Here is a 27,198-nt window from a genome sequence, read left to right on the forward strand (position 1 = left end):
GGACCTACTCCTTTCTTAGAAATAGAACCTTAATAATAGAGAGCAATAAAAAACACACAAAATGCTAGTAACAGATGGACTACCACAAGGAGATGATATGTCACCAACACTCTTTAATTTATATACCAAAGATATACATAAAGCTATAAACCAAACAAATAACAAAAACACTATAATACAGTACGCGGACGATTTCGTCATTATCAGCAGTGGAGCAAACGAAAGAGAGCTTAAAAATAACCTACAAAACGCTCTAAATGTTTTTGCAATAGAAACAGAACAATTAAAATTTAACATAAACTCAAACAAGACAAAATTTATGATTTTCGGAAAATCACATCATACAACTCAACATACACAATAATAGCATAGAACACACAAACACATATAAATATCTAGGAACAGTAATAGAACAATTTCCACAAACACATCGAACAACTATGTAGCAAGGCTACAAACAGACTAAATTTCTTGAAAATTATAAGCACGCAAAAAAATAACCTAAACCCCAAAAACATCCTAAAAATATACCGAGCAACAATTAGAAACACTATGGAAACGGGAGCTTCATACACTCTCAATAGCAACAAAAACAAATACAAAACAATGAACACAACTATCAACCAGGCACTAAGGAAGGCTACAGGTTGCACCAAAACGACCCCCATAAATACTCTGCATGCCATTGCAGCAGAAATACCTTTCAACATCAGCAGTAGATTTATAGTACGTAAGGAACTAGCCAAAGATTTAGTCTACTAACCAATTATAAGACAACAACTACAAATACACCAAAGAACAAAATACAAAAAAAAAAGAAAAAACAATACATGAAACAACGTACGAAAAAGACAATAAAATTCTAAAACATTTATACATTGCAAAGAGCAACGATATAACCACACACATCAAAATAAATACAAAAATTAACACTTTAAGCGCCCTGTCATATAAATTCGCATGACCGTATTAATACACGATGCGCAACAAGGTCTATTGAGGATAGAGGTCGAATTATAGCTTGTTTCTGGTCTGACATTTTGAATCCTGTTTTGACATTTCAGTAAGAAAGTGTTTACAAATAATTGCAGCAGATGGGTGCTGTTCTTTTATCTCGCATTTTTTAGTTCAAATACAGAAAAAACATGTGAAATAATACAAATGGTCCGTATATGTAAAACTGACTATGTGGTTTATTGCTTTAGGTGTTACAAACTAAACTTTTATTTATCGCAATCTTTCCAGTTCCGTGTTACTCGTGAAGATAACTTCATATGCAGCTTCGTGTACATATCTAGCTCCATGTAATCACAGGTCACGGAAACTAACTCCAATAACTTCCAAAAGCTCCAATCCTCAAATTCTGCTCTTATCTCACTTTTTCTTTCTCGTTGGCCTGCTTACGATTGAGCCCAGCGCCGTTGAATGGCCGGGACTACTATTATTTATCAGGAGGTTCGATGCCTTCAGCGTCCATCAATGCAGGCATCCGATCACCGACAGACCCTGCTTAGCCTGATTCCGGATCCACCTAGTACCAAACACAGGACCGACCACTTTCTTGGAGGGCATTACTACGGCATTTTCATTACATGCCCCAGCCATCGTATCATAGGCCCTGACTACCGTTAGGATACACGATTTACCGTACACCTCAGAAAGCTTAGCCTTGTTGATTTGTATGGCATTAGTTATACCTAAAAATTGGAAGCAGTTCGTAATCAGGATAATGGTTTACCTTCCGCAAGAGTGTCAGGAACCACTTACTGTCAAGCGGTGAAATGTGCCATATGCTTATCATTAACCTCGAAAATTTTACTGACAGCGTATAATGGTTAACAACTGCGCGTAGCTGTAAGTTTATACCGGTTTTAATTATTTTCTAATTTATGATTCCATACGTGGCCACGTTAGGCAGATTTGCCCAGGAAGGAACAAACTGCTTAGATGTATTGGCAAAAACTGGTGCGTTTTAGCTAATCTTGAGAATAGGAAACAAGAAGTATGCAAAATAATGCATTGAAGATTTTCTATGAGATGCTCATCGTAACCAGAAGCGGATCTACCGGTAGACGAACTAGGCGGTCGCCTGGGGCCCCGCCGATTTAGGGGACCCGTAGTTCTGTAGTCTATAGTATGCCGTATGTACAGAGTAATAGCGGCAAGGGCCCCCGGAAGGATAGACGTTGGGCCCCCAAGGCTGGTGAATCATTTTCACTCTCCCCCTCCCTCCACCGCCAGCAAATTTTAGAGCCTGTGACTGATTATCGACTGACCCCCTAGAACACCATTTACAATTGACAGGGGGCCTCAACTAGTCTTACCGCCTAGGGCCCCCAGCACCCTTAATCCGAGCCACTGATCGTAACACCTTAATTTTGGATCTTCCATTACTTACTTACTTACTCTTTAACAAATTGGTAATTTTTCGGATGAGTGAGTGAGAAAATACCCCAAATAGCCATAATTGCTTAAGCAGCTCATTTTGGCACGCTAAAGATCGCTGCTCTAATTCGCCTTTTGCAGTAGGTAAACAGCATCAAAGTTCTATGTGGGTCTTTCAAACAGAGCCTAAGCAGCTTCCTTATGCCACGATGCCAGGGATTATTTTTCTTTGTGTTTTATTTTGAAGCAAGCGTCATTGATGAAATAAACAACAAGATTTGTTTCGTTTAAACACATATTTATATTTTTAAATCCTTTGTATTGATGAATAACACAAAATTTTAAACAATTTACTGATAATTCACAATCACTTCACTCAATATTCATTCTTCAAATAACGAATCTAACTTGTGCAGCATCAATGAGATGATTGACGCCGTCAGTCTTTGACACTTTGACAAGAGCCACCTTGAACCGATGTCATGCATTAAAAAGCTATAAAGTTCCACCAAGTTCAGTACCCTTTCTTAACAAGCCTTCAAGTTCCACCATGAACCCTACACATAGTGCTAATCAGCCGCAAAGTACCAAAGAGTACCATGTGCCTGTTAAAAAGCTCCATAGTTCCGCAAAGTACCGTCTATCTCTTAATCAGCCACAAAGTACGACATCGGAACGTTTTTTCGTTAAACAGCCCTAAAACAGCTATAAAGTACCAGCTGGCTATTTGGGACAGTTGGTGAACGGGTAAAGTTTCTTGATTGTTTTTGCTTTATTTGTACATTTCAGTGTATTGGTAACACAATGCACTTTCATGCATTAAATAACAATTTAAAAAGTTTTCATGCTTTATTACCGTATTATTCTAAATAATTTCTAATACAGCGGAATACCTTACGTGCTAGCGTTTTTGCATGTTTTAATTCAACAAACAATACATCCGTTCGTAACGTAATGTACATCAGTGTGAAATCCTAAAATATACTGACAAACCTTAACAAGTGATTTACGATTATAGATCATACTACACAAAATGGTTATTTATACATGAAAATGAGGTAATGTGGACTATTTTACATATTTTCTATAATACATTTCAAAATATTACGGGTTATTAAAGCAAAAAATCAATAGTTCATTACAATAATACAGAATAAAAAAAAAATACGTGGAATACGGCAGGTCCGTTCTTATTAAATATAAAAGAGCATATCAGTATTTTCTTACTACAACGATCATGATCTATTTAAATATACCTAATTGAGAACCCCATGAATACCATTGTAGTGTGATGTAAATAATTCTGGGGCATTGCAGACGATGAAATGAAAGCAAACTATTCGGCGTTATGAATATTCTTGTACATCTTCTAATCTTTTGGAGAGTACGATAGATACGGGCTTAAACACATGACGGGTATGTTCTTGACTGTCCCAAAAAATGCACGATAAATCACTCATTCAAACATTTACAAGTATTAGGACTGAAACATTGAATAAAAAACCGGTAGCCAATTACAAATAACCAAAGAAAATATTATAAATGGATGCAGATTACTACATAACACAGATTAATAAATAAGCATCACATATGGTAGCCTTCAGAATAAAAAATAAAGTCTGTTTACTGGATAAAACACAAGGAAAATCTATGTATACGACTACCAACAATTTGATTATACTAACAAACAAATAAATAAATAAATAAATAAATAAATAAATGAATAAATCAATAAAATAATAGATAAAAGATAATTTACATAAACTAACTAGCAAATATCTTAGTAAATAGTCCAATAAATAATTAAATAAATAGTATCGGCATTGACACAACAAAAATAAAACAAATTAATTACATGTCTCATTAATTGATTTACATGAGAATAGATAATGTATAGACTAATTCAATATTTGTCTCATTTTTTTTGCGCCTTTTCCATGTTGATTTACATGTTTTCGCTTGCTTTTCATGAGATTTTCGGTACTACTTTTTAAATTAAGGAAGCGCATTCTAACAATCATTCTTTGTTTGGCAAAGGTCCGTATTATTTCAACTGGTAGTTCGCTTATCTGGTTTTGAATATTTTTCGCAATTTTGGCAACAATTTTTTTAGTCTTTCTAAAGGTACCATCCGGATGCATTTTTAAGAATATTTTTTCCATTCGATTACCTAATAATAAAAATGTGGGCGATGGTTCAAACAATCCTCCTGCGGACAAATGTTGCACAAAGGTAGGAGGTTGACTATAACAATGGTCAGTTGTTAATTTAAAAGTTTGGACGCCTAAATCTAATTCTGGATACTTAGTATTATATTTATTAGCTATGTATCCCATTACATATTGCAGTCCATCACTTTCTTGAGCTGATTGCACATTGCAGGTACTACTGACTGTACTTATTAAGTCCGACTCTTGACTACACTCTTCAATTGCTTGGCAGATTTGATTTGTTTTTTCCATGATCGAAATATCTGGAACAGATTGAGGGATATCCGCTACAGAAAAAACTGTTTCAGATAGAAACTCCTCGTGATGCTCATGACTATTCTCTATATCATCATTTTTTAGCTCTGTATGATTTTTCAATGTAGTCGGTGACTTACCAAGAATCATCATTCGGATTCTATACATGCAATGTAATGGAGATGGATGGTCGTGTACGCCTCCGATTTGGCGAAGTTGAGAGAAGAAGTTCTCCAAAACATCCTGATTAAGCTGTAAACAAAAATAAAACATAACATTAGTTGACTGAAATCTTTCACTATTGTTCAATACTAACCTTATAAGTAGAGATATATACGATGCTGTGTTTTTTTCTCATATCTTCGTACAACATTTTTAGCGATGTTATGTGCATCAAGAGAGACTTTTGAAAAACTTGCATAGATTTTTTCCCCAATGCTGTAATGTTTGACATCAGTTCAAACATGTCACTTAATGCTGCTAATTGGTTTTCATTTGCATTAAAAGATTTTTTGTAATGAAGTTTAGCACATGGAGAATATGAGTTAGCTACACTAAACCACATATCGACTTTCTCTATAAATGAAGCTAATTCTTGTGCATCACAATCATCAGGAAAGTACCTTTTTAATGCAATAGCAGTGGTTCTAGATAAAACTTCGGCCGCTCTTCGAACATTTTGACGTTCTTGAGGAGTCATAACCAAATGATTTTGTGTTAGTTTATGAACGGGAGTTAATTCAGCTGAATTTCTATAAGCTACCAGCTCAAACAATTTATCTGCCTTTATCAACTTATTGTTATATTCAAAACCAGTATCTATCAACCAATTTCTTATTAGTTTTAACAGATGAGGAGCATCAGGAAAAACATATATATTGCACTTCGTTATTGGATGACTGAAAAAAGGATGACAGTAGTCATGAGCACCTAAATCTCAAAATCTTTCCAGCATCCAATATTAGATTGGCAATTGTCACTAACTATTGCAACAACGTTTATCTTTATAGCATGAAGACGTTTGATTAATTCAAATAAAATTTCTTTGGTCATTTGTTGGTCAAAACCAATAAAAACTGGCTGCTTCCAATTTTTGAACAATCCTCTTGCCATTACTACTTGTAAATAATTGTGAGGACCGAGAACTTCATCAGAGGCCGGATCATACTCTAATATTCTATTCACTTTCATTTCATCGAATGACAAAACACATTCCCGATGACACTCCGGCAGATCAACGGAAATGTTTTTTTAGCAAATTAATTACATCATCTAATATTCCTTGCTTGAGGTTCAATGTTCTTCCATATCGTTGTAGTGTTGAAATTGATGCTGCAGGGAAATTTAAATCATCTTTTAAATACTGATATGCTCTTTTTCCTAAATAACGAAGTTTAAAAAATTTACTTAATTCTGCTTTAGTCCACCTAACTCTTTTACGTTCCTCAGTAATCAGATCTATTTGATTTGATGTAAGCGTATCTTTTAAAACATTTTTCATTCTGGTTGTGAATTCGTTTGGTGATATAGCAACATCTTTAAATTTATTATGATTAGTCTTTAAAAATTCAATTTCTTTTTGGGATTGTGTAAGTTCTTTGCTGACGATTTCAAGCTGTTTTGATAAAAATGTATTAACCTCTAATAAGTTGTTACATTTATCTTGTGTTTTTTTAAGAGTTTGATTTAAAAGTTCAATTTCTGTTTCATTTTGTACACAATTTTGGCATTTCGCATGTGTGATATTATCTGATGGTAGATCGTCATCATGATGTTCTACAGATGTATCGATGCGACCCTCGTCCGTTTCAATTTGTTGTACTACATTGTCAGTACTACATTGTTGTACTACATTGTTAGAAGGCTCACGAGCTTGTGATTTTATCACTGACGGGAAAGCTAAATAAAAAAAAGGTAAGAATGAAATAATTAACGAATTGAAATAGATTTGCCTCATATTTATGTATTTTTTATTTAAGAAATATTTATTACATTTTTTATATGTGAATAACTGTTATTGTTACAACTAAGCGCTTAAAGTTATGTATAATAGTCTTTGTAGACAAATAGATGATTCAGCAAAATATTACCGTTTCACTTATCTACGTTAATTCCCATCCGTTATTTATCACTTTCGAGCATAGAATAGTAATATTTCAATCTAAGCTTTTGTTTTGTGCATCATTGAAGAAAAAGAGTCTTAAATTATTATAATTTTTACCTTATATTTGACTTATAATAACTTTTTATCATTATTATTATTATTTGTATAATAATTTGTATAGTACCAGTTAAGGAATAAAGCAGGCCACACCATTCATACAAAAGCAATTGATACACGCTTATAGAAAAGTAGGTGAATCGAGAATGCATAGCAACTAATCACGCAAAAAGCGACTGTTTATAACTTGTAACTTGTAACCTTCTTTCGCAACGATTACCTTCTTTAACTATGTTTGAAGGTCACTCTGGCGAGCACGAGTTCACAGCTACTACATGGCGACAGTATCCAAAATCAAAGTTACTTCGATGGCATTAGGAAAGGCAAGAATTTATGTAGTTTAATTATGATTTTTTTTATTTGCAAATATACTAGGTACACAATGGTGCGTAACAAAGTGTGCTTCATAATGAGTCAATAAATAATCTGATATACACAGGAAAACTGATTCAAGTACCAAAAGAAGACAAGAAAATTGAATCAAACCCAAAGCCAACGGCTTCGCGAGGAGTAGTGGGACTGCCACTTGAATCAACTTCCACATTTTCTCTTGCAGAAAAATCGAACAAAAACGAAAGCAACGTTTCAAAGGGACCTTCTGCTAAGCCTTCTGCTACAATGGAATCGAACAGCAACGATACCGTCATGTATGTTGAATTACTGTATAAGACAATTCGGTCGATGGTGAACTGGCGGACAAACCATCGATTACCAAAAATAAATGAATGTATGTGCAGATCTATATGAACATCGAAAAGTATCGCACCGGAGCGATTCACGGCGGAAGCATACACGGTAGGATTTTACGAACAAATCAATCGCAGGATTTTAAAAAGAAGCTCTTTCCTGTAAAACCTGCGTTGAACGGATGTCAGAAATGAAAATAGTACTAAAATCACATAAAGTAAAATAGAACTTCGGATGTGGTGGATGACCTGTAAGAAGATATGTTGCGCACATTTTAATGAAGCAACTGGGAACAACGAAGCAAACAAAATTTAAAACGGTAAGGGTTAATGGCACAATTTGAGGAGGAAGTTTGAGAAAGCAAGATGTGTGCAATGATGTAGATCAGTGCTCTCCAACCTTTTTAGGATCGCGGACCACTTGGCTTGAAAATACATTTGCCGCGGCCCACATCTAATGAGTGCATACTTTTTTTAACTTTGCTTAATGTTTTTGATCAAAAATATGTTTAAATCTCATTTTATAATGATTGTGTACGATAAGCTATAGTATTAAGCTTTTCTTTTTCAAAAATAATTCTTTCGTGGACCACGTCTGTTAACGCAACGGACCACAGGTTGGAGACCACTGATGTAGATGATGTATGCAGATCATATTAGTCTTTGCGAATCGTTCACGATAATTAGACCTGGTTTTAATAATGAACTTGATTATTTACTTTCTGGTTGCTTATCATTGCGTTCCTAATAACTCGTTCAATACTTAAAAGTCGGAGTAACCTTATGGTCTACGAAGGAAAACATGAACTCGATTCGGAGTAAAACATCGACGTTGGGCGAAACGTCGGAGAAACAGCAGCTACATGTATGAACCCTATAAATTTAGTAACTTTATCAAATGTATGCTTATATTAGTATAGATAAGTGTGGGACATTAAATGATAAATTACCAGACGGCTTAAGCTTTTTTAAAATTTTTCTATTAGCCTTCGAAGGCGAATTGATTAGCTGGTAGTCAGTTTTGTTGAAATGTGCTGAACATAAAATGCTGCTTATCGATGGCACCCAAGCATCCTCTCGTTGATTCTACCCATTTGCATAATAGCGTTGGGTCGGTTGGAAATTTATGAAAAATTACATCCAGACCCATTTTTTTCACCATGTAGCGGCTGTGTTGGCAAAAGGATGCAGCGCATGTTGACATGATGCTCACTGAAATAGCAAACATAAATTAGGCTTGTTGCAGTAAAACGCATAATAATCAAAAATTTACCTTTTTAGAAAGCCGTTTGATGTACTTAGATCAATATAAACGATATACTTTGTACAAATCTAGTGATTTTTCACAACTCTATTGCGCGACACAGATTTACAATGTTTGTTTCTACACGAGTCCACATGCCGTAGGTCTGAGAACATAAACAACCTCTTACCGAACTGTCAAAATTTTCCCACAGCTGCTTGTCAATTTACACTGAATGCTTCAACAACCTCAAGCATCCAGTGTAAATTGACAAGCAGCTGTGGGAAAATTTTGACAGTTCGGTAAGAGGTTGTTTATGTTCTCAGACCTACGGCATGTGAACTCGTGTAGAAACAAACATTGTAAATCTGTGTCGCGCAATAGAGTTGTGAAAAATCACTAGATTTGTACAAAGCATATCGTTTATATTGATCTAAGTACATCAAACGGCTTTCTAAAAAGGTAAATTTTTGATTATTATGCGTTTTACTGCAACAAGCCTAATTTATGTTTGCTATTTCAGTGAGCATCATGTCAACATGCGCTGCATCCTTTTGCCAACACAGCCGCTACATGGTGAAAAAAATGGGTCTGGATGTAATTTTTCATAAATTTCCAACCGACCCAACGCTATTATGCAAATGGGTAGAATCAACGAGAGGATGCTTGGGTGCCATCGATAAGCAGCATTTTATGTTCAGCACATTTCAACAAAACTGACTACCAGCTAATCAATTCGCCTTCGAAGGCTAATAGAAAAATTTTAAAAAAGCTTAAGCCGTCTGGTAATTTATCATTTAATGTCCCACACTTATCTATACTAATATAAGCATACATTTGATAAAGTTACTAAATTTAAAGGGTTCATACATGTAGCTGCTGTTTCTCCGACGTTTCGCCCAACGTCGATGTTTTACTCCGAATCGAGTTCATGTTTTCCTTCGTAGACCATAAGGTTACTCCGACTTTTAAGTATTGAACGAGTTATTAGGAACGCAATGATAAGCAACCAGAAAGTAAATAATCAAGTTCATTATTAAAACCAGGTCTAATTATCGTGAACGATTCGCAAAGACTAATATGATCTGCATACATCATCTACATCAGTGGTCTCCAACCTGTGGTCCGTTGCGTTAACAGACGTGGTCCACGAAAGAATTATTTTTGAAAAAGAAAAGCTTAATACTATAGCTTATCGTACACAATCATTATAAAATGAGATTTAAACATATTTTTGATCAAAAACATTAAGCAAAGTTAAAAAAAGTATGCACTCATTAGATGTGGGCCGCGGCAAATGTATTTTCAAGCCAAGTGGTCCGCGATCCTAAAAAGGTTGGAGAGCACTGATCTACATCATTGCACACATCTTGCTTTCTCAAACTTCCTCCTCAAATTGTGCCATTAACCCTTACCGTTTTAAATTTTGTTTGCTTCGTTGTTCCCAGTTGCTTCATTAAAATGTGCGCAACATATCTTCTTACAGGTCATCCACCACATCCGAAGTTCTATTTTACTTTATGTGATTTTAGTACTATTTTCATTTCTGACATCCGTTCAACGCAGGTTTTACAGGAAAGAGCTTCTTTTTAAAATCCTGCGATTGATTTGTTCGTAAAATCCTACCGTGTATGCTTCCGCCGTGAATCGCTCCGGTGCGATACTTTTCGATGTTCATATAGATCTGCACATACATTCATTTATTTTTGGTAATCGATGGTTTGTCCGCCAGTTCACCATCGACCGAATTGTCTTATACAGTAATTCAACATACATGACGGTATCGTTGCTGTTCGATTCCATTGTAGCAGAAGGCTTAGCAGAAGGTCCCTTTGAAACGTTGCTTTCGTTTTTGTTCGATTTTTCTGCAAGAGAAAATGTGGAAGTTGATTCAAGTGGCAGTCCCACTACTCCTCGCGAAGCCGTTGGCTTTGGGTTTGATTCAATTTTCTTGTCTTCTTTTGGTACTTGAATCAGTTTTCCTGTGTATATCAGATTATTTATTGACTCATTATGAAGCACACTTTGTTACGCACCATTGTGTACCTAGTATATTTGCAAATAAAAAAAATCATAATTAAACTACATAAATTCTTGCCTTTCCTAATGCCATCGAAGTAACTTTGATTTTGGATACTGTCGCCATGTAGTAGCTGTGAACTCGTGCTCGCCAGAGTGACCTTCAAACATAGTTAAAGAAGGTAATCGTTGCGAAAGAAGGTTACAAGTTACAAGTTATAAACAGTCGCTTTTTGCGTGATTAGTTGCTATGCATTCTCGATTCACCTACTTTTCTATAAGTGTGTATCAATTGCTTTTGTATGAATGGTGTGGCCTGCTTTATTCCTTAACTGGTACTATACAAATTATTATACAAATAATAATAATAATGATAAAAAGTTATTATAAGTCAAATATAAGGTAAAAATTATAATAATTTAAGACTCTTTTTCTTCAATGATGCACAAAACAAAAGCTTAGATTGAAATATTACTATTCTATGCTCGAAAGTGATAAATAACGGATGGGAATTAACGTAGATAAGTGAAACGGTAATATTTTGCTGAATCATCTATTTGTCTACAAAGACTATTATACATAACTTTAAGCGCTTAGTTGTAACAATAACAGTTATTCACATATAAAAAATGTAATAAATATTTCTTAAATAAAAAATACATAAATATGAGGCAAATCTATTTCAATTCGTTAATTATTTCATTCTTACCTTTTTTTTATTTAGCTTTCCCGTCAGTGATAAAATCACAAGCTCGTGAGCCTTCTAACAATGTAGTACAACAATGTAGTACTGACAATGTAGTACAACAAATTGAAACGGACGAGGGTCGCATCGATACATCTGTAGAACATCATGATGACGATCTACCATCAGATAATATCACACATGCGAAATGCCAAAATTGTGTACAAAATGAAACAGAAATTGAACTTTTAAATCAAACTCTTAAAAAAACACAAGATAAATGTAACAACTTATTAGAGGTTAATACATTTTTATCAAAACAGCTTGAAATCGTCAGCAAAGAACTTACACAATCCCAAAAAGAAATTGAATTTTTAAAGACTAATCATAATAAATTTAAAGATGTTGCTATATCACCAAACGAATTCACAACCAGAATGAAAAATGTTTTAAAAGATACGCTTACATCAAATCAAATAGATCTGATTACTGAGGAACGTAAAAGAGTTAGGTGGACTAAAGCAGAATTAAGTAAATTTTTTAAACTTCGTTATTTAGGAAAAAGAGCATATCAGTATTTAAGAGATGATTTAAATTTCCCTGCAGCATCAATTTCAACACTACAACGATATGGAAGAACATTGAACCTCAAGCAAGGAATATTAGATGATGTAATTAATTTGCTAAAAAAACATTTCCGTTGATCTGCCGGAGTGTCATCGGGAATGTGTTTTGTCATTCGATGAAATGAAAGTGAATAGAATATTAGAGTATGATCCGGCCTCTGATGAAGTTCTCGGTCCTCACAATTATTTACAAGTAGTAATGGCAAGAGGATTGTTCAAAAATTGGAAGCAGCCAGTTTTTATTGGTTTTGACCAACAAATGACCAAAGAAATTTTATTTGAATTAATCAAACGTCTTCATGCTATAAAGATAAACGTTGTTGCAATAGTTAGTGACAATTGCCAATCTAATATTGGATGCTGGAAAGATTTTGAGATTTAGGTGCTCATGACTACTGTCATCCTTTTTTCAGTCATCCAATAACGAAGTGCAATATATATGTTTTTCCTGATGCTCCTCATCTGTTAAAACTAATAAGAAATTGGTTGATAGATACTGGTTTTGAATATAACAATAAGTTGATAAAGGCAGATAAATTGTTTGAGCTGGTAGCTTATAGAAATTCAGCTGAATTAACTCCCGTTCATAAACTAACACAAAATCATTTGGTTATGACTCCTCAAGAACGTCAAAATGTTCGAAGAGCGGCCGAAGTTTTATCTAGAACCACTGCTATTGCATTAAAAAGGTACTTTCCTGATGATTGTGATGCACAAGAATTAGCTTCATTTATAGAGAAAGTCGATATGTGGTTTAGTGTAGCTAACTCATATTCTCCATGTGCTAAACTTCATTACAAAAAATCTTTTAATGCAAATGAAAACCAATTAGCAGCATTAAGTGACATGTTTGAACTGATGTCAAACATTACAGCATTGGGGAAAAAATCTATGCAAGTTTTTCAAAAGTCTCTCTTGATGCACATAACATCGCTAAAAATGTTGTACGAAGATATGAGAAAAAAACACAGCATCGTATATATCTCTACTTATAAGGTTAGTATTGAACAATAGTGAAAGATTTCAGTCAACTAATGTTATGTTTTATTTTTGTTTACAGCTTAATCAGGATGTTTTGGAGAACTTCTTCTCTCAACTTCGCCAAATCGGAGGCGTACACGACCATCCATCTCCATTACATTGCATGTATAGAATCCGAATGATGATTCTTGGTAAGTCACCGACTACATTGAAAAATCATACAGAGCTAAAAAATGATGATATAGAGAATAGTCATGAGCATCACGAGGAGTTTCTATCTGAAACAGTTTTTTCTGTAGCGGATATCCCTCAATCTGTTCCAGATATTTCGATCATGGAAAAAACAAATCAAATCTGCCAAGCAATTGAAGAGTGTAGTCAAGAGTCGGACTTAATAAGTACAGTCAGTAGTACCTGCAATGTGCAATCAGCTCAAGAAAGTGATGGACTGCAATATGTAATGGGATACATAGCTAATAAATATAATACTAAGTATCCAGAATTAGATTTAGGCGTCCAAACTTTTAAATTAACAACTGACCATTGTTATAGTCAACCTCCTACCTTTGTGCAACATTTGTCCGCAGGAGGATTGTTTGAACCATCGCCCACATTTTTATTATTAGGTAATCGAATGGAAAAAATATTCTTAAAAATGCATCCGGATGGTACCTTTAGAAAGACTAAAAAAATTGTTGCCAAAATTGCGAAAAATATTCAAAACCAGATAAGCGAACTACCAGTTGAAATAATACGGACCTTTGCCAAACAAAGAATGATTGTTAGAATGCGCTTCCTTAATTTAAAAAGTAGTACCGAAAATCTCATGAAAAGCAAGCGAAAACATGTAAATCAACATGGAAAAGGCGCAAAAAAAATGAGACAAATATTGAATTAGTCTATACATTATCTATTCTCATGTAAATCAATTAATGAGACATGTAATTAATTTGTTTTATTTTTGTTGTGTCAATGCCGATACTATTTATTTAATTATTTATTGGACTATTTACTAAGATATTTGCTAGTTAGTTTATGTAAATTATCTTTTATCTATTATTTTATTTATTTATTCATTTATTTATTTATTTATTTATTTATTTATTTGTTTGTTAGTATAATCAAATTGTTGGTAGTCGTATACATAGATTTTCCTTGTGTTTTATCCAGTAAACAGACTTTATTTTTTATTCTGAAGGCTACCATATGTGATGCTTATTTATTAATCTGTGTTATGTAGTAATCTGCATCCATTTATAATATTTTCTTTGGTTATTTGTAATTGGCTACCGGTTTTTTATTCAATGTTTCAGTCCTAATACTTGTAAATGTTTGAATGAGTGATTTATCGTGCATTTTTTGGGACAGTCAAGAACATACCCGTCATGTGTTTAAGCCCGTATCTATCGTACTCTCCAAAAGATTAGAAGATGTACAAGAATATTCATAACGCCGAATAGTTTGCTTTCATTTCATCGTCTGCAATGCCCCAGAATTATTTACATCACACTACAATGGTATTCATGGGGTTCTCAATTAGGTATATTTAAATAGATCATGATCGTTGTAGTAAGAAAATACTGATATGCTCTTTTATATTTAATAAGAACGGACCTGCCGTATTCCACGTATTTTTTTTTTATTCTGTATTATTGTAATGAACTATTGATTTTTTGCTTTAATAACCCGTAATATTTTGAAATGTATTATAGCAAATATGTAAAATAGTCCACATTACCTCATTTTCATGTATAAATAACCATTTTGTGTAGTATGATCTATAATCGTAAATCACTTGTTAAGGTTTGTCAGTATATTTTAGGATTTCACACTGATGTACATTACGTTACGAACGGATGTATTGTTTGTTGAATTAAAACATGCAAAAACGCTAGCACGTAAGGTATTCCGCTGTATTAGAAATTATTTAGAATAATACGGTAATAAAGCATGAAAACTTTTTAAATTGTTATTTAATGCATGAAAGTGCATTGTGTTACCAATACACTGAAATGTACAAATAAAGCAAAAACAATCAAGAAACTTTACCCGTTCACCAACTGTCCCAAATAGCCAGCTGGTACTTTATAGCTGTTTTAGGGCTGTTTAACGAAAAAACGTTCCGATGTCGTACTTTGTGGCTGATTAAGAGATAGACGGTACTTTGCGGAACTATGGAGCTTTTTAACAGGCACATGGTACTCTTTGGTACTTTGCGGCTGATTAGCACTATGTGTAGGGTTCATGGTGGAACTTGAAGGCTTGTTAAGAAAGGGTACTGAACTTGGTGGAACTTTATAGCTTTTTAATGCATGACATCGGTTCAAGGTGGCTCTTGTCAAAGTGTCAAAGACTGACGGCGTCAATCATCTCATTGATGCTGCACAAGTTAGATTCGTTATTTAAAGAATGAATATTGAGTGAAGTGATTGTGAATTATCAGTAAATTGTTTAAAATTTTGTGTTATTCATCAATCAAAAATCAATGGCCGGTCTCATGGTACAGTCGTCAACTCGTACGACTTAACAACATGCCCGTCATGGGTTCAAGCCCCAAATAGACCGTGCCGCCATACGTAGGATTGACTATCCTGCTATGGGGGGAAATCAATAAGTCACTGAAAGCCAACCCCACAAGTGTGTTGGCAGGCCTTGACCGGCATCGGTTGTTGAGCCAAAGAAGAAGAAGAAGTTATTCATCAATACAAAGGATTTAAAAATATAAATATGTGTTTAAACGAAACAAATCTTGTTGTTTATTTCATCAATGACGCTTGCTTCAAAATAAACACAAAGAAAAATAATCCCTGGCATCGTGGCATAAGGAAGCTGCTTAGGCGCTGTTTGAAAGACCCACATAGAACTTTGATGCTGTTTACCTACTGCAAAAGGCGAATTAGAGCAGCGATCTTTGGCGTGCCAAAATGAGCTGCTTAAGCAATTATGGCTATTTGGGGTATTTTCTCACTCACTCATCCGAAAAATTACCAATTTGTTAAAGAGTAAGTAAGTAAGTAATGGAAGATCCAAAATTAAGGTGTTACGATCAGTGGCTCGGATTAAGGGTGCTGGGGGCCCTAGGCGGTAAGACTAGTTGAGGCCCCCTGTCAATTGTAAATGGTGTTCTAGGGGGTCAGTCGATAATCAGTCACAGGCTCTAAAATTTGCTGGCGGTGGAGGGAGGGGGAGAGTGAAAATGATTCACCAGCCTTGGGGGCCCAACGTCTATCCTTCCGGGGGCCCTTGCCGCTATTACTCTGTACATACGGCATACTATAGACTACAGAACTACGGGTCCCCTAAATCGGCGGGGCCCCAGGCGACCGCCTAGTTCGTCTACCGGTAGATCCGCTTCTGGTTACGATGAGCATCTCATAGAAAATCTTCAATGCATTATTTTGCATACTTCTTGTTTCCTATTCTCAAGATTAGCTAAAACGCACCAGTTTTTGCCAATACATCTAAGCAGTTTGTTCCTTCCTGGGCAAATCTGCCTAACGTGGCCACGTATGGAATCATAAATTAGAAAATAATTAAAACCGGTATAAACTTACAGCTACGCGCAGTTGTTAACCATTATACGCTGTCAGTAAAATTTTCGAGGTTAATGATAAGCATATGGCACATTTCACCGCTTGACAGTAAGTGGTTCCTGACACTCTTGCGGAAGGTAAACCATTATCCTGATTACGAACTGCTTCCAATTTTTAGGTATAACTAATGCCATACAAATCAACAAGGCTAAGCTTTCTGAGGTGTACGGTAAATCGTGTATCCTAACGGTAGTCAGGGCCTATGATACGATGGCTGGGGCATGTAATGAAAATGCCGTAGTAATGCCCTCCAAGAAAGTGGTCGGTCCTGTGTTTGGTACTAGGTGGATCCGGAATCAGGCTAAGCAGGGTCTGTCGGTGATCGGATGCCTGCATTGATGGACGCTGAAGGCATCGAACCTCCTGATAAAATAATAGTAGTCCCGGCCATTCAACGGCGCTGGGCTCAATCGTAAGCAGGCCAACGAGAAAGAAAAAGTGAGATAAGAGCAGAATTTGAGGATTGGAGCTTTTGGAAGTTATTGGAGTTAGTTTCCGTGACCTGTGATTACATGGAGCTAGATATGTACACGAAGCTGCATATGAAGTTATCTTCACGAGTAACACGGAACTGGAAAGATTGCGATAAATAAAAGTTTAGTTTGTAACACCTAAAGCAATAAACCACATAGTCAGTTTTACATATACGGACCATTTGTATTATTTCACATGTTTTTTCTGTATTTGAACTAAAAAATGCGAGATAAAAGAACAGCACCCATCTGCTGCAATTATTTGTAAACACTTTCTTACTGAAATGTCAAAACAGGATTCAAAATGTCAGACCAGAAACAAGCTATAATTCGACCTCTATCCTCAATAGACCTTGGTTAAACCTCTGATTGTACCTTCAAAAAACGGATGGTATAGGAGGCCTCAACCTACCAACTTTATTAAGAAGAAGAAGAAGAAGAAGAAGTCACTGTAGAAATTAGGTTGTGTGTGTAAAAAAACGTAAACAGTGTTGTTGGCTGATCAATTTTGGTAAGTTTTTTAATAATTAATTTCTTAATTTTACGTAAGTAAGTGCCATTTTAGCTTAAGTAAGTGGTAGAAGTCCTCCCCAATGCGTGCTGGCTCCGTCGGAAGCGGTACGTGCATGTACCGGCATAGAAAAGTGGTGTGGTGGACAACACAGCACAAGACAGTGGGTAAGCGTTATCCAGCGATTATGGTGATAAAGAAACATTATTTTAATAGACTATGACCTGTTTTAACTTGCAGATGTAATGCAGAAACGATATGGGCCTGCTGCAGGTGTTTGCGACTGTGCGTTGCGTTGTGGTGTATGATTCGGTAAGTTGTAAGTGGAGCACGAAAGAAGAAGAAGATTGTTTGGCGAAGCTAGGGATTAGGATGCTAATCGTGGTGTTAATTCCTTTTTTTGTAGCCAATTTTCCTCGATCCTGGAACGCGGGCTTACGAGGAACAGTTCAAGAAGATCCCCCGAAAGCTGTACGGCGACGAGGCGAGCTCTTGCAGCACAACACGCTAGAGGCGCAGGTGGCACCGGGTGCCCCGATTGCGCCGCCGGACGGTGTCAAGCGCTCGTTCACATCGTTCGGAACAGAAATTCAACCCTTCGGGTCATTATCCTCTGCCCCACAATAGTTGCAGCAGTAACAAGACCGAACCGACTGCACTACTGATTGCGATCAAATTTCCTGGCAGCAGAAAAAATCCCATAAGTAAGTTCCTTCTAGATGCACTAACACTACATCTAGATCTGTTGTTTTATCTTCCCTCTAAAACAAATGTTTTATATGCCCTCAGGTGTATCGATTTCATCGACGGCCGCTCGCTGGCGGCCCCAACATGCCACTGAATAACCCCGGAAAGGCGACAAACATTCATCTCTAGTGGCAAATTGTTAACGTGAATCCACTTCCGCGCATCTACACGGCATCACGTTAATAGTGTTATTGTTTTAATTGGAAAACACTTGGTATTAACGAGTAAAGTTTAATCTTAAGTGCGCTTTAAAGCATGAATCGATATGCCTAATTTTATGCTAAGTGTTTTGAAATGCACGTGTGTGTGAAGGGGCGGAATAAGCGCTAAGCAAACTAATTGATCGCGTGGGGCGCCGTGGTCTTGATGGGCCCCAAAAATGGAACCCACCCCCCGCTCACAAGTAAAATTGCTACTCACTCCTTCTCTACATTAGAGCATTACCCTGCTAAACGCTTCAACCAAGCCTACATTTGTGTGATTGCTTAGGGCCTCCACTCGTATGTGCGGCTTTTACACAACATTTAAGATAAATAAATCTAGATTATATTCTCATAAATCACTACGCATTTTTAAAGAGGTGTAAAAAAAAAACATGATGACATATATTTAGTTTGTTAGAAGGTTCGTTTCTATGCACGTTCACTAGTTGATTTTGTTTGGATTTTTGCAGACTGCATTTCGATTGCACATGTCGCCTCGTCCAGTGTTTTACAAACCCCAACAGCAAGGATGCTGCTAGTCTATCATTACATTGAATTAACCTGGTGGATCTGGAAGCTTGTAGCGCACCATACTCGCCAGTCCGCGATGGGTTGGCCATGTCATGGTAGTGAACGATCCAGCCCATAGTCGTTCGCAAAGACAGACAAAAGGAAGCTGCTCATGGTGTATCAAAGAATGTGTAACAGATGGTACAAGATGGGTACCTGCGGGTGAGAGAGTCCATTTCTAACGTTTTATTATCAGTTGCTTGCACGTTCAAACTAGAGTTGGGCAAAACGCACAAAAAAGCGGAACTGGGTCCGGACGACTCCAACAAATTTCGAACCCAGTTCCGAAGGGTAGGTTCAATCCGACAAGCCGGAACCGCCCGGAATCGTCCGGAATCGTCTGGAATCGTCGGAATCGTCGGAATCGTGCGGAGTCGTTGGAATCGTCCGGAATCGTCGGAATCGTCCGGAATCGCCCGAAATCGTCTGGAATCGCCCGGAAACGCCCGGAATCGATCGGAATCGACCGGAATCGCCCGGAATCGACCGGAGTCGCCCGGAATCGCCCGGAATCGCCCGGAATCGTCCGGAACCGCCCGGAATCGTCCGGAATCGTCTGGAATCGTCGGAATCGTCGGAATCGTGCGGAGTCGTTGGAATCGTCCGGAATCGTCGGAATCGTCCGGAATCGCCCGAAATCGTCTGGAATCGCCCGGAAACGCCCGGAATCGATCGGAATCGACCGGAATCGCCTGGAATCGACCGGAGTCGCCCGGAATCGCCCGGAATCGCCCGGAATCGTCCGGAATCGACCGGAATCGACCGGAATCGTCCGGAATCGCCCGGAATCGCCCGGAATCGTCCGGAATCGTCGGAATAGTCGGAATTCCATTTCATTTCATGTCATTTCTTCAGTGCATAACCTAATACAAATAGATACAACCACTAACACAAGAAGCTAGATTGCATGTCGAACGATATTGAGGAACTCAGTGCGCGACATTCCTGGCTCAAATGAACGACAGCCAGCATTGACAGATGCGCGGCGGCCGGAACGTGAACAGTCGCAATCGACCGGAATCGACTGAAATCGCCCGGAATCGACCGGAATCATCTAGAATTGTTGGAATCGTTCGGAATCGACCGGAATCAACCGGAATCGTGAGGAATCGTAGTCAACCAATAGTAGTAAATGTTAGAAGCCACATTTAATACATATTTTACTTTTTCCGTCATTGCTTTGCATGCACCTCCGGCAAGTATGGCTTCCCAAAAATGTTTGGAGTGTTCATGAAACCTCTTAGTATACTGGCAACAAAAGAGCTTACCCAGAACCCGGAACAAAAGAGCTTAGGAATCGAACCTATAAAGGCCATGTTCTTAAAGTCGTACGACTTGATATTTGCAGTGAAATACGAACAATACCTTTTGTTTAATTTCGTTTTTTTTTCTTTTCGTAAACTCATCATAACATACTATAAGTTTCTAACTTAAAACTATATTTACATTATATATTAGACGTTTCAAGTCATTCATACGTTCACTGGGGCCCCTCAATCGACGGGATCATCAACGGGGCCCCCAAATGGCCGAGGCAATGGAGATTGTTCTTCGTATTATGGCTGTGTATGGCTGTATGTAGATGCAGCTGTAACGGTTTTTGGTCTTGTTGTATTCGCAAAAAATTAAATAGTCGATAAAAACCATATTGAGTATTTTTATACCCTTCCCCCCTTCCTTCTAACCTGAAACCTTTCCCATTTCCCCTTCTCTTCGGTCCAGGGCCAAGAATGAAAATTTTATTTTTTGCATTAAAAGACACACACAATCCACTATCCTAGGCCAGGAATGTGAATACCATTTTTCAGCTGTGAAACAGCTGTCTGCTTTCGGCACACAATCGCAAAGCGGTAGTAGGGGCCCCGTATACAAGAACAGGACGGTTCATCCCAGCCAAGAGCGCACACAATGACATCGATTTAACCATTTCTCGAATGAAACCTCAACCCACTGAAGCACCGTTGACCAAACGACCTTCCTAGGCTTTTTAAAGCGACGCGAGCTTGGTGTCAATTTTTCCTGCTAATTTCTCCGGCTACGAGCCGGTGTATTGAAATTCTGTGTAGGGGCCTTTAAATTTTTGTCTGTGTATGATGTGTGCTTGTGGCTATTGTAACGGGTTTTCTTTGAGGTTAAATGCAGTGTTCTGTTCTGTGTTCTGTGCATTGGATTTTAGCAGCAAGTGTCTCCGCGTTTTTTTGGTGAGCTCGTGCACCGACCATCCACACTAAGACACCAAATGGACGTGGTCCCTTATTGACGGGGCCCTTTATTGACGGGGACCCTTATTGACGGGGCCCCTTATAAACGCGGTCCCTTATTGACGCGGCCTCCTTACCAACGGAGGCCCTTACCGACGGGGCCCCTTCATCGAAGAGTCCATATAATCGTTGGGGCTCCGTAAACCACCTTTGAGTTTTGGCTTCAGTATAGCTGTATCGGTTTTTTATCTTGTCTTCACCCAAAAAGTTGTATGTAAATAGTGATAAAACATCATTTTAATATTAACATGGCCCAGCTCCTTTTTGAACATATGAATACCACTCCTTCCCGATTTCCCCTATTTGTCAGTTGACCACAAAAGATGAGTAGGGCCCCGCGTGAAAATTTAAGGTTTTGGGTTAAAAGCAGGTACGCTCCCCGATCTCAGGCTTGAGATGTGAATACCATTTTTCGCGTGAAAGCTGACTGTTTTCGGCACACATCTGCAAAACAAGTATAGGGGCCCCCAGCAAGCACAGGCACGTTTCATCCAAGCCAAATTGAAAAGCGCACACATCGATATCGATGGAATCGTTTCTCGAATGAAACCTCTACCCGCTGGAGCACCGTTGCTTGCTTGGTGTTAGTCAATTTTTCCTGCTAATTTTACCGGCTACGAGCCGGTGTATTGATATTGTGTTTCGGGGCCTTTCAATTTTTGTTTGGGTGTGTTGTATGATTGTGTTGTGTAACGGGTTTTCGGTGGTAGTTAAGCGCAGCGTTCTGTGCATTCCATTTTAGCAGCAAGTTGCTCTGCGTGGTTTTGGGTTTGGGTGCTCGTGCGCAGGCCACCCACACCAGAAAAAAATGACGATTTCTCGCTCTGTCCAATACTTTGCGCCAACGATGATGAGGTATTGATTTGAGCTGTGCGCGCGTGTCGCAGCGTTCTTCGCTTGCAACTTTGATGCAAGTATTGGCAGATTTCTTAGAACATTTTATGTGCTGCTTTGAGTAGTATGGGGCCCCGGTTTTCTGCAGTTCGGGGCCCTCGTAATACAGTGCTTGAAGCGATGGGAAAAATTAATTAATTAAAAATAAGTTTATTTGAAATAGATGGTAAAAGTCCCAGTCCGACCACCGTTTAACGCCACTGGACATGAAATGAAATGGAATTCCGACTATTCCGACGATTCCGGACGATTCCGGGCGATTCCGGTCGATTCCGGACGATTCCGGGCGATTCCGGGCGATTCCGGGCGACTCCGGTCGATTCCGGGCGATTCCGGGCGATTCCGGGCGATTCCGATCGATTCCAGACGATTCCGGACGATTCCGGGCGATTCCGGACGATTCCGGACAATTCCGGGCGATTCCGGACGATTCCGGGCGATTCCGGGCGATTCCGGGCGATTCCGGGCGATTCCGGGCGACTCCGGTCGATTCCGGGCGACTCCGGTCGATTCCGGGCGATTCCGGTCGATTCCGGGCGATTCCGGGCGATTCCGGATGATTCCGGACGATTCCAGACGATTCCGGACGATTCCGGTGGAACTAGCGATTCCGTTTCTCTGGAGTCGGAATCGGAATCATACTTGCCGGAATCGGAGCGGAACCATGGGTGCGATCCGGCGAACCCATCTCTAGTTGAAACTGATGTGCACAGATCACGGCCCGATCCTAAGGGCTCACCGTTGAAAGAGGCGCTGTCAGTGTGTGTGTCTTGACACGGAACCGAGAGTGGCCGTTCTCTCCCACCCACCCTCCCCCCTTCCACGTGTGTTTTTGTATGTGGCTTTCTTCTTCTTCTTCCTTATGTAGGTAGCTTTATAGTCATGTTTTAAAAGAAATAAACCAAAGAACTGTTGAACGACGTTCATGTGTCGTTTTGTCGCACATTTTATATTATTGTTGTGCGGACACGGCAGGAAAGATATCGGGATGCATTTCAGATTGAAGGATTATAAATAAAGGATACATTAAGGATGCTAATATCATGCCCGTTATAGGTTCAAGCCTCCTAGACCGTCCCCTCGTAGTAAGGACTGGCCAACCGGGTGTGTGGTACTAAAAAAAGACGCTAAAGCTTGCATTGGCTGGCATGACCAGGTAGATGGATAAGGCAAATAGAAGAAGAAGAAACAGGAAAATGGAAAGCAGCATTCTGTAGAAGCTTCGGTTGAGACCTTTGCTGTTTAAGAAGAGGGAAATGTCGTTGCATGTCGATGGAATGACGAGATTGTGGGTGTTCGGGTGATGAACGGTTGGGAGCGGAGATGAACCTCTTTCCATGCGTTGTTTGAGGAATCAATTAAAATAGTCAAATCGTATTGAATTGTGGGTCAATTTTTGGGAAAATAAGGAAAGAAAAAAATGCAACATTTTTTAACACATGAATACATTATCTCATATGACCGTTACAGGGTTTCTCACGATTTATTGGTCAGTTCCCATGATTTTTTGGTGCGTTCCCACTATTTTTTGGTCGTATCCCATAAATTTTTGGTTTGTTCCCATAATTTATTAGTATTTTCCGATTGGATATCAATACAATTGGGCCAGAAAATTCTGGGAAACGACCAAAAACTCGTGCAAACGCACCAAAAAAATATGGGAACCCACCAAAAATTGATGAGAATCGACCAATAAATCGTGGGAAACCCTGTAAAACCAACTTACATCGGGTCGAGATCAACATTGGAGTATCACATGTCATAAAAAATCAAATTTCCGGTACGCAACCAATCCTTCATCTTCGCTCGTTTGAAATTGGCTTCATAACCGTTGATCGCCATGGCGATCAAATGGCCACATCAGAAACGGCACGGAACGGCAACCACCAGCAAAGCGCAAATAATGCTTCAACCCCAGAATTGATCAGCTCTCGCATCGTCAAGGTCACCGGTAAAACCAAATACACACATAAATACATAGGGGAAAGCGGGGCAAAATGGGCATGTGGGGCAAAATGGGCACCCTCTATTTAAGCATTATTTGACTACAAAGATACTTTCCAATGCTCAAAATGTATTTATTAGAGTGTTCTATGAACATCATGTAAGTTTCATAACCCTTACATAACAAATAACAAAGAAAAATGCAAAATAAGATTTCGTAGCATATTGATGTGCTACCAAACAAGCTCTGTAATGGGATGGGATCCGAAGCCCTCCGAGGGATAACACAGGCTCTCCCATCCAACTCCTATTCCGACACGTCCTCGTCGTGCAGAGTGGTAACATGTGCCTTCATATATCCTAGCTTGGGTACACGGGCTAGATCCAACCCCTTGGGCGGATGGTGGCATATGGCGAACCAGGAGGGGGGTGGGTATCCCAGGAAACTGGGTGCCTGAACGTCGGGGGGGCAACCCGACGCTAAATAAAACGGCCACGTGGGCGCAGGGCCAGTCACCCAGTCCCATGGAACAACTGACTACAGAAAGCATCAGAAGGATACGAAACGGACTTAACGATACCGACCCAACGCAATGCCCCCGGACAACGATTAAAATGGGCTCATGGAACGTACGCACTCTTAGCAAAGCCGGAGCCTTGAAACAACTTGATGACGCCCTAGCCACATTGAGCATGGACCTCGTAGCTCTACAAGAGATTCGGTGGCTAGGGAACGGTGTGCACAACAGGCGTGGTAAGCAATGCTACGATATTTACTACAGCTGCCACGACCGCCACCACGTGCTCGGAACGGGTTTCGCCGTAGGTCCCCGGCTGAAATCCGTAATCATAGATTTCAAGGCTATAAACGATAGGCTATGCACCCTGCGCATGCGAGGCAAATTTTTTAATATAAGCCTCATAAACGTTCACGCCCCTACCGAAGATAAAGAGGAAGAGGAGAAGGACCTTTTTTACGGCCGCCTCGCTAGAACTATAGATGCGTGCCCCAGGCATGACCTCAAAATCATCCTGGGGGACTTCAACGCAAAAGTCGGTAGGGAGCCAATGTACCGCCAATACACTGGCTGTCACAGTCTGCATGAGCACAGTAACGATAATGGTAGTAGATTGGTCCAGTTCGCCGCAGCGAACAATCTGGTTGTAGGAAGTACCAAATTTGCGCGGAGGGACATCCACAAAATGACGTGGGCGCACCCGGATGGCGAATCCTTCAACCAGATCGACCACGTGTTAATAAGCCGCCGACGACAGTCGAGCCTGTTAAACGTCAGAACTTATCGAGGAGCCAATATCGATTCCGATCACTACTTGGTTGGCTTAGTGATACGTTGTAGAATCGCCCGCCCCCGCACCAATGGGGGCGGAGAAAACACGCAGCCTCGGCTCAACACGGACTCTCTAAGGGACATTACTGTCCAACAGGAATTCAAAGCCGCTTTAGACGAGTCTCTACTACCAGAAAACAGATATGAAACTACGAGCGAGAGGTGGAACGCTCTAAAAACAAAAATAATAAACTGTGCAAGAAATATACTCCCACCACGTCGTGGCAACACCAAATCTGGCTGGTTCGACGATGAATGTAGACAAGTGACCGAACGTAAGAATACTGCATACCGAGCAATGCAGCAACGGCATAGAACGCGGGCATGCGCAGAGGAATATTCACGGCTCAGACGCGAAGAGAAACGAGTTCACCGCTCTAAGAATCATGCTTTGGAAGAGCAAAACATGCGGGAACTCGAGCAAACCAGAGAGGCGTACGGACCGACACGAAAGATTTACCAAGCGATAGCAGGTCACCGAAACAACGTGGTACCTAAGGTAACCTGCTGTCGCAACAAGGATGGAGATCTGGTTAGTAACCAGCCAGAGGTCCTCTCGCGGTGGGCTCAGTACTTTGATGAATTACTCAACGACCAGTTAAACGAACAGCTAGAAGCGCCACTAGCAGATAGTGTCATGCTACTGCCACCTAGCATAGAAGAAACACGAAAGGCTATCCGTCGGCTGAAAAATAACAAGGCACCCGGAACCGACGGAATTGCAGCTGAACTGGTCAAGAATGGAGGTGCACGACTAGAAAACGAGATTCATCAAATTGTTACTGAGGTGTGGGATAGCGAATCGATGCCTTGTGATTGGAATCTCGGCATCATCTACCCCGTATACAAGAAGGGAGACAGGTTGGACTGCAACAACTACAGGGGTATTACGGTGTTGAATACCGCCTATAAAATATTCTCCCTGATCCTTCAGGATCGCCTTGTCCCGCACGTCGAAGAGATAGTAGGAAACTATCAAAGAGGATTCCGAAACGGAAAATCAACCACTGATCAGATCTTCACCATGCGGCAGATCTTGGAGAAGATGGCTGAATACAAAAACGACACATACCATCTCTTCATAGACTTCAAAGCCGCATACGATAGCATAGCCAGGGTAAAACTGTACGACGCTATGAGCTCATTTGGAATCCCGGCCAAACTGATAAGGCTAGTTAGAATGACTATGACCAACGTCACATGCCAGGTGAGGGTGGATGGAAAACTCTCAGGACCTTTTGCTACCACCAAAGGTCTGCGCCAGGGGGACGGGCTTGCCTGTCTCCTATTCAACTTGGCGCTAGAGAGGGCCATCCGCGACTCGAGGGTGGAGACTATGGGA

The 27,198-nt window shown here is 39.3% G+C and overlaps 5 long non-coding RNA genes across 6 annotated transcripts; 3 read left to right on the forward strand and 2 right to left on the reverse strand.

Moving 5' to 3' along the window:
* The first annotated feature begins 943 nt into the window (after nucleotides 1-943).
* Nucleotides 944-1,697, forward strand: LOC121590735. The gene is made up of 2 exons (XR_006004484.1): nucleotides 944-1,164; nucleotides 1,246-1,697. It is a non-coding gene; the product is annotated as an uncharacterized LOC121590735 (long non-coding RNA).
* A 5,102-nt stretch (nucleotides 1,698-6,799) lies between these two features.
* LOC121597341 lies at nucleotides 6,800-9,185 on the reverse strand. Its single transcript, XR_006005404.1, has 3 exons — nucleotides 9,031-9,185; nucleotides 8,708-8,969; nucleotides 6,800-8,631 (listed from the first exon to the last, which is right to left on the reverse strand). It is a non-coding gene; the product is annotated as an uncharacterized LOC121597341 (long non-coding RNA).
* Nucleotides 9,186-9,289: 104 nt separating this feature from the next.
* LOC121597352 lies at nucleotides 9,290-11,693 on the forward strand. The gene is made up of 3 exons (XR_006005405.1): nucleotides 9,290-9,462; nucleotides 9,524-9,785; nucleotides 9,862-11,693. It is a non-coding gene; the product is annotated as an uncharacterized LOC121597352 (long non-coding RNA).
* A 5,329-nt stretch (nucleotides 11,694-17,022) lies between these two features.
* LOC121590547 lies at nucleotides 17,023-17,658 on the reverse strand. The gene is made up of 2 exons (XR_006004433.1): nucleotides 17,557-17,658; nucleotides 17,023-17,475 (listed from the first exon to the last, which is right to left on the reverse strand). It is a non-coding gene; the product is annotated as an uncharacterized LOC121590547 (long non-coding RNA).
* A 106-nt stretch (nucleotides 17,659-17,764) lies between these two features.
* Nucleotides 17,765-19,169, forward strand: LOC121592232. 2 transcript variants are annotated; one of them, XR_006004661.1, is made up of 5 exons: nucleotides 17,765-17,888; nucleotides 17,943-18,055; nucleotides 18,129-18,200; nucleotides 18,295-18,592; nucleotides 18,678-19,169. It is a non-coding gene; the product is annotated as an uncharacterized LOC121592232 (long non-coding RNA). The 2 variants fall into 2 exon arrangements; XR_006004660.1 differs by having other exon boundaries at nucleotides 17,766-18,055.
* Nucleotides 19,170-27,198: the final 8,029 nt, after the last annotated feature.

The sequence above is a fragment of the Anopheles merus genome, chromosome X, assembly GCF_017562075.2.
Source record: "Anopheles merus strain MAF chromosome X, AmerM5.1, whole genome shotgun sequence".
Taxonomy (NCBI): domain Eukaryota; kingdom Metazoa; phylum Arthropoda; class Insecta; order Diptera; family Culicidae; genus Anopheles; species Anopheles merus.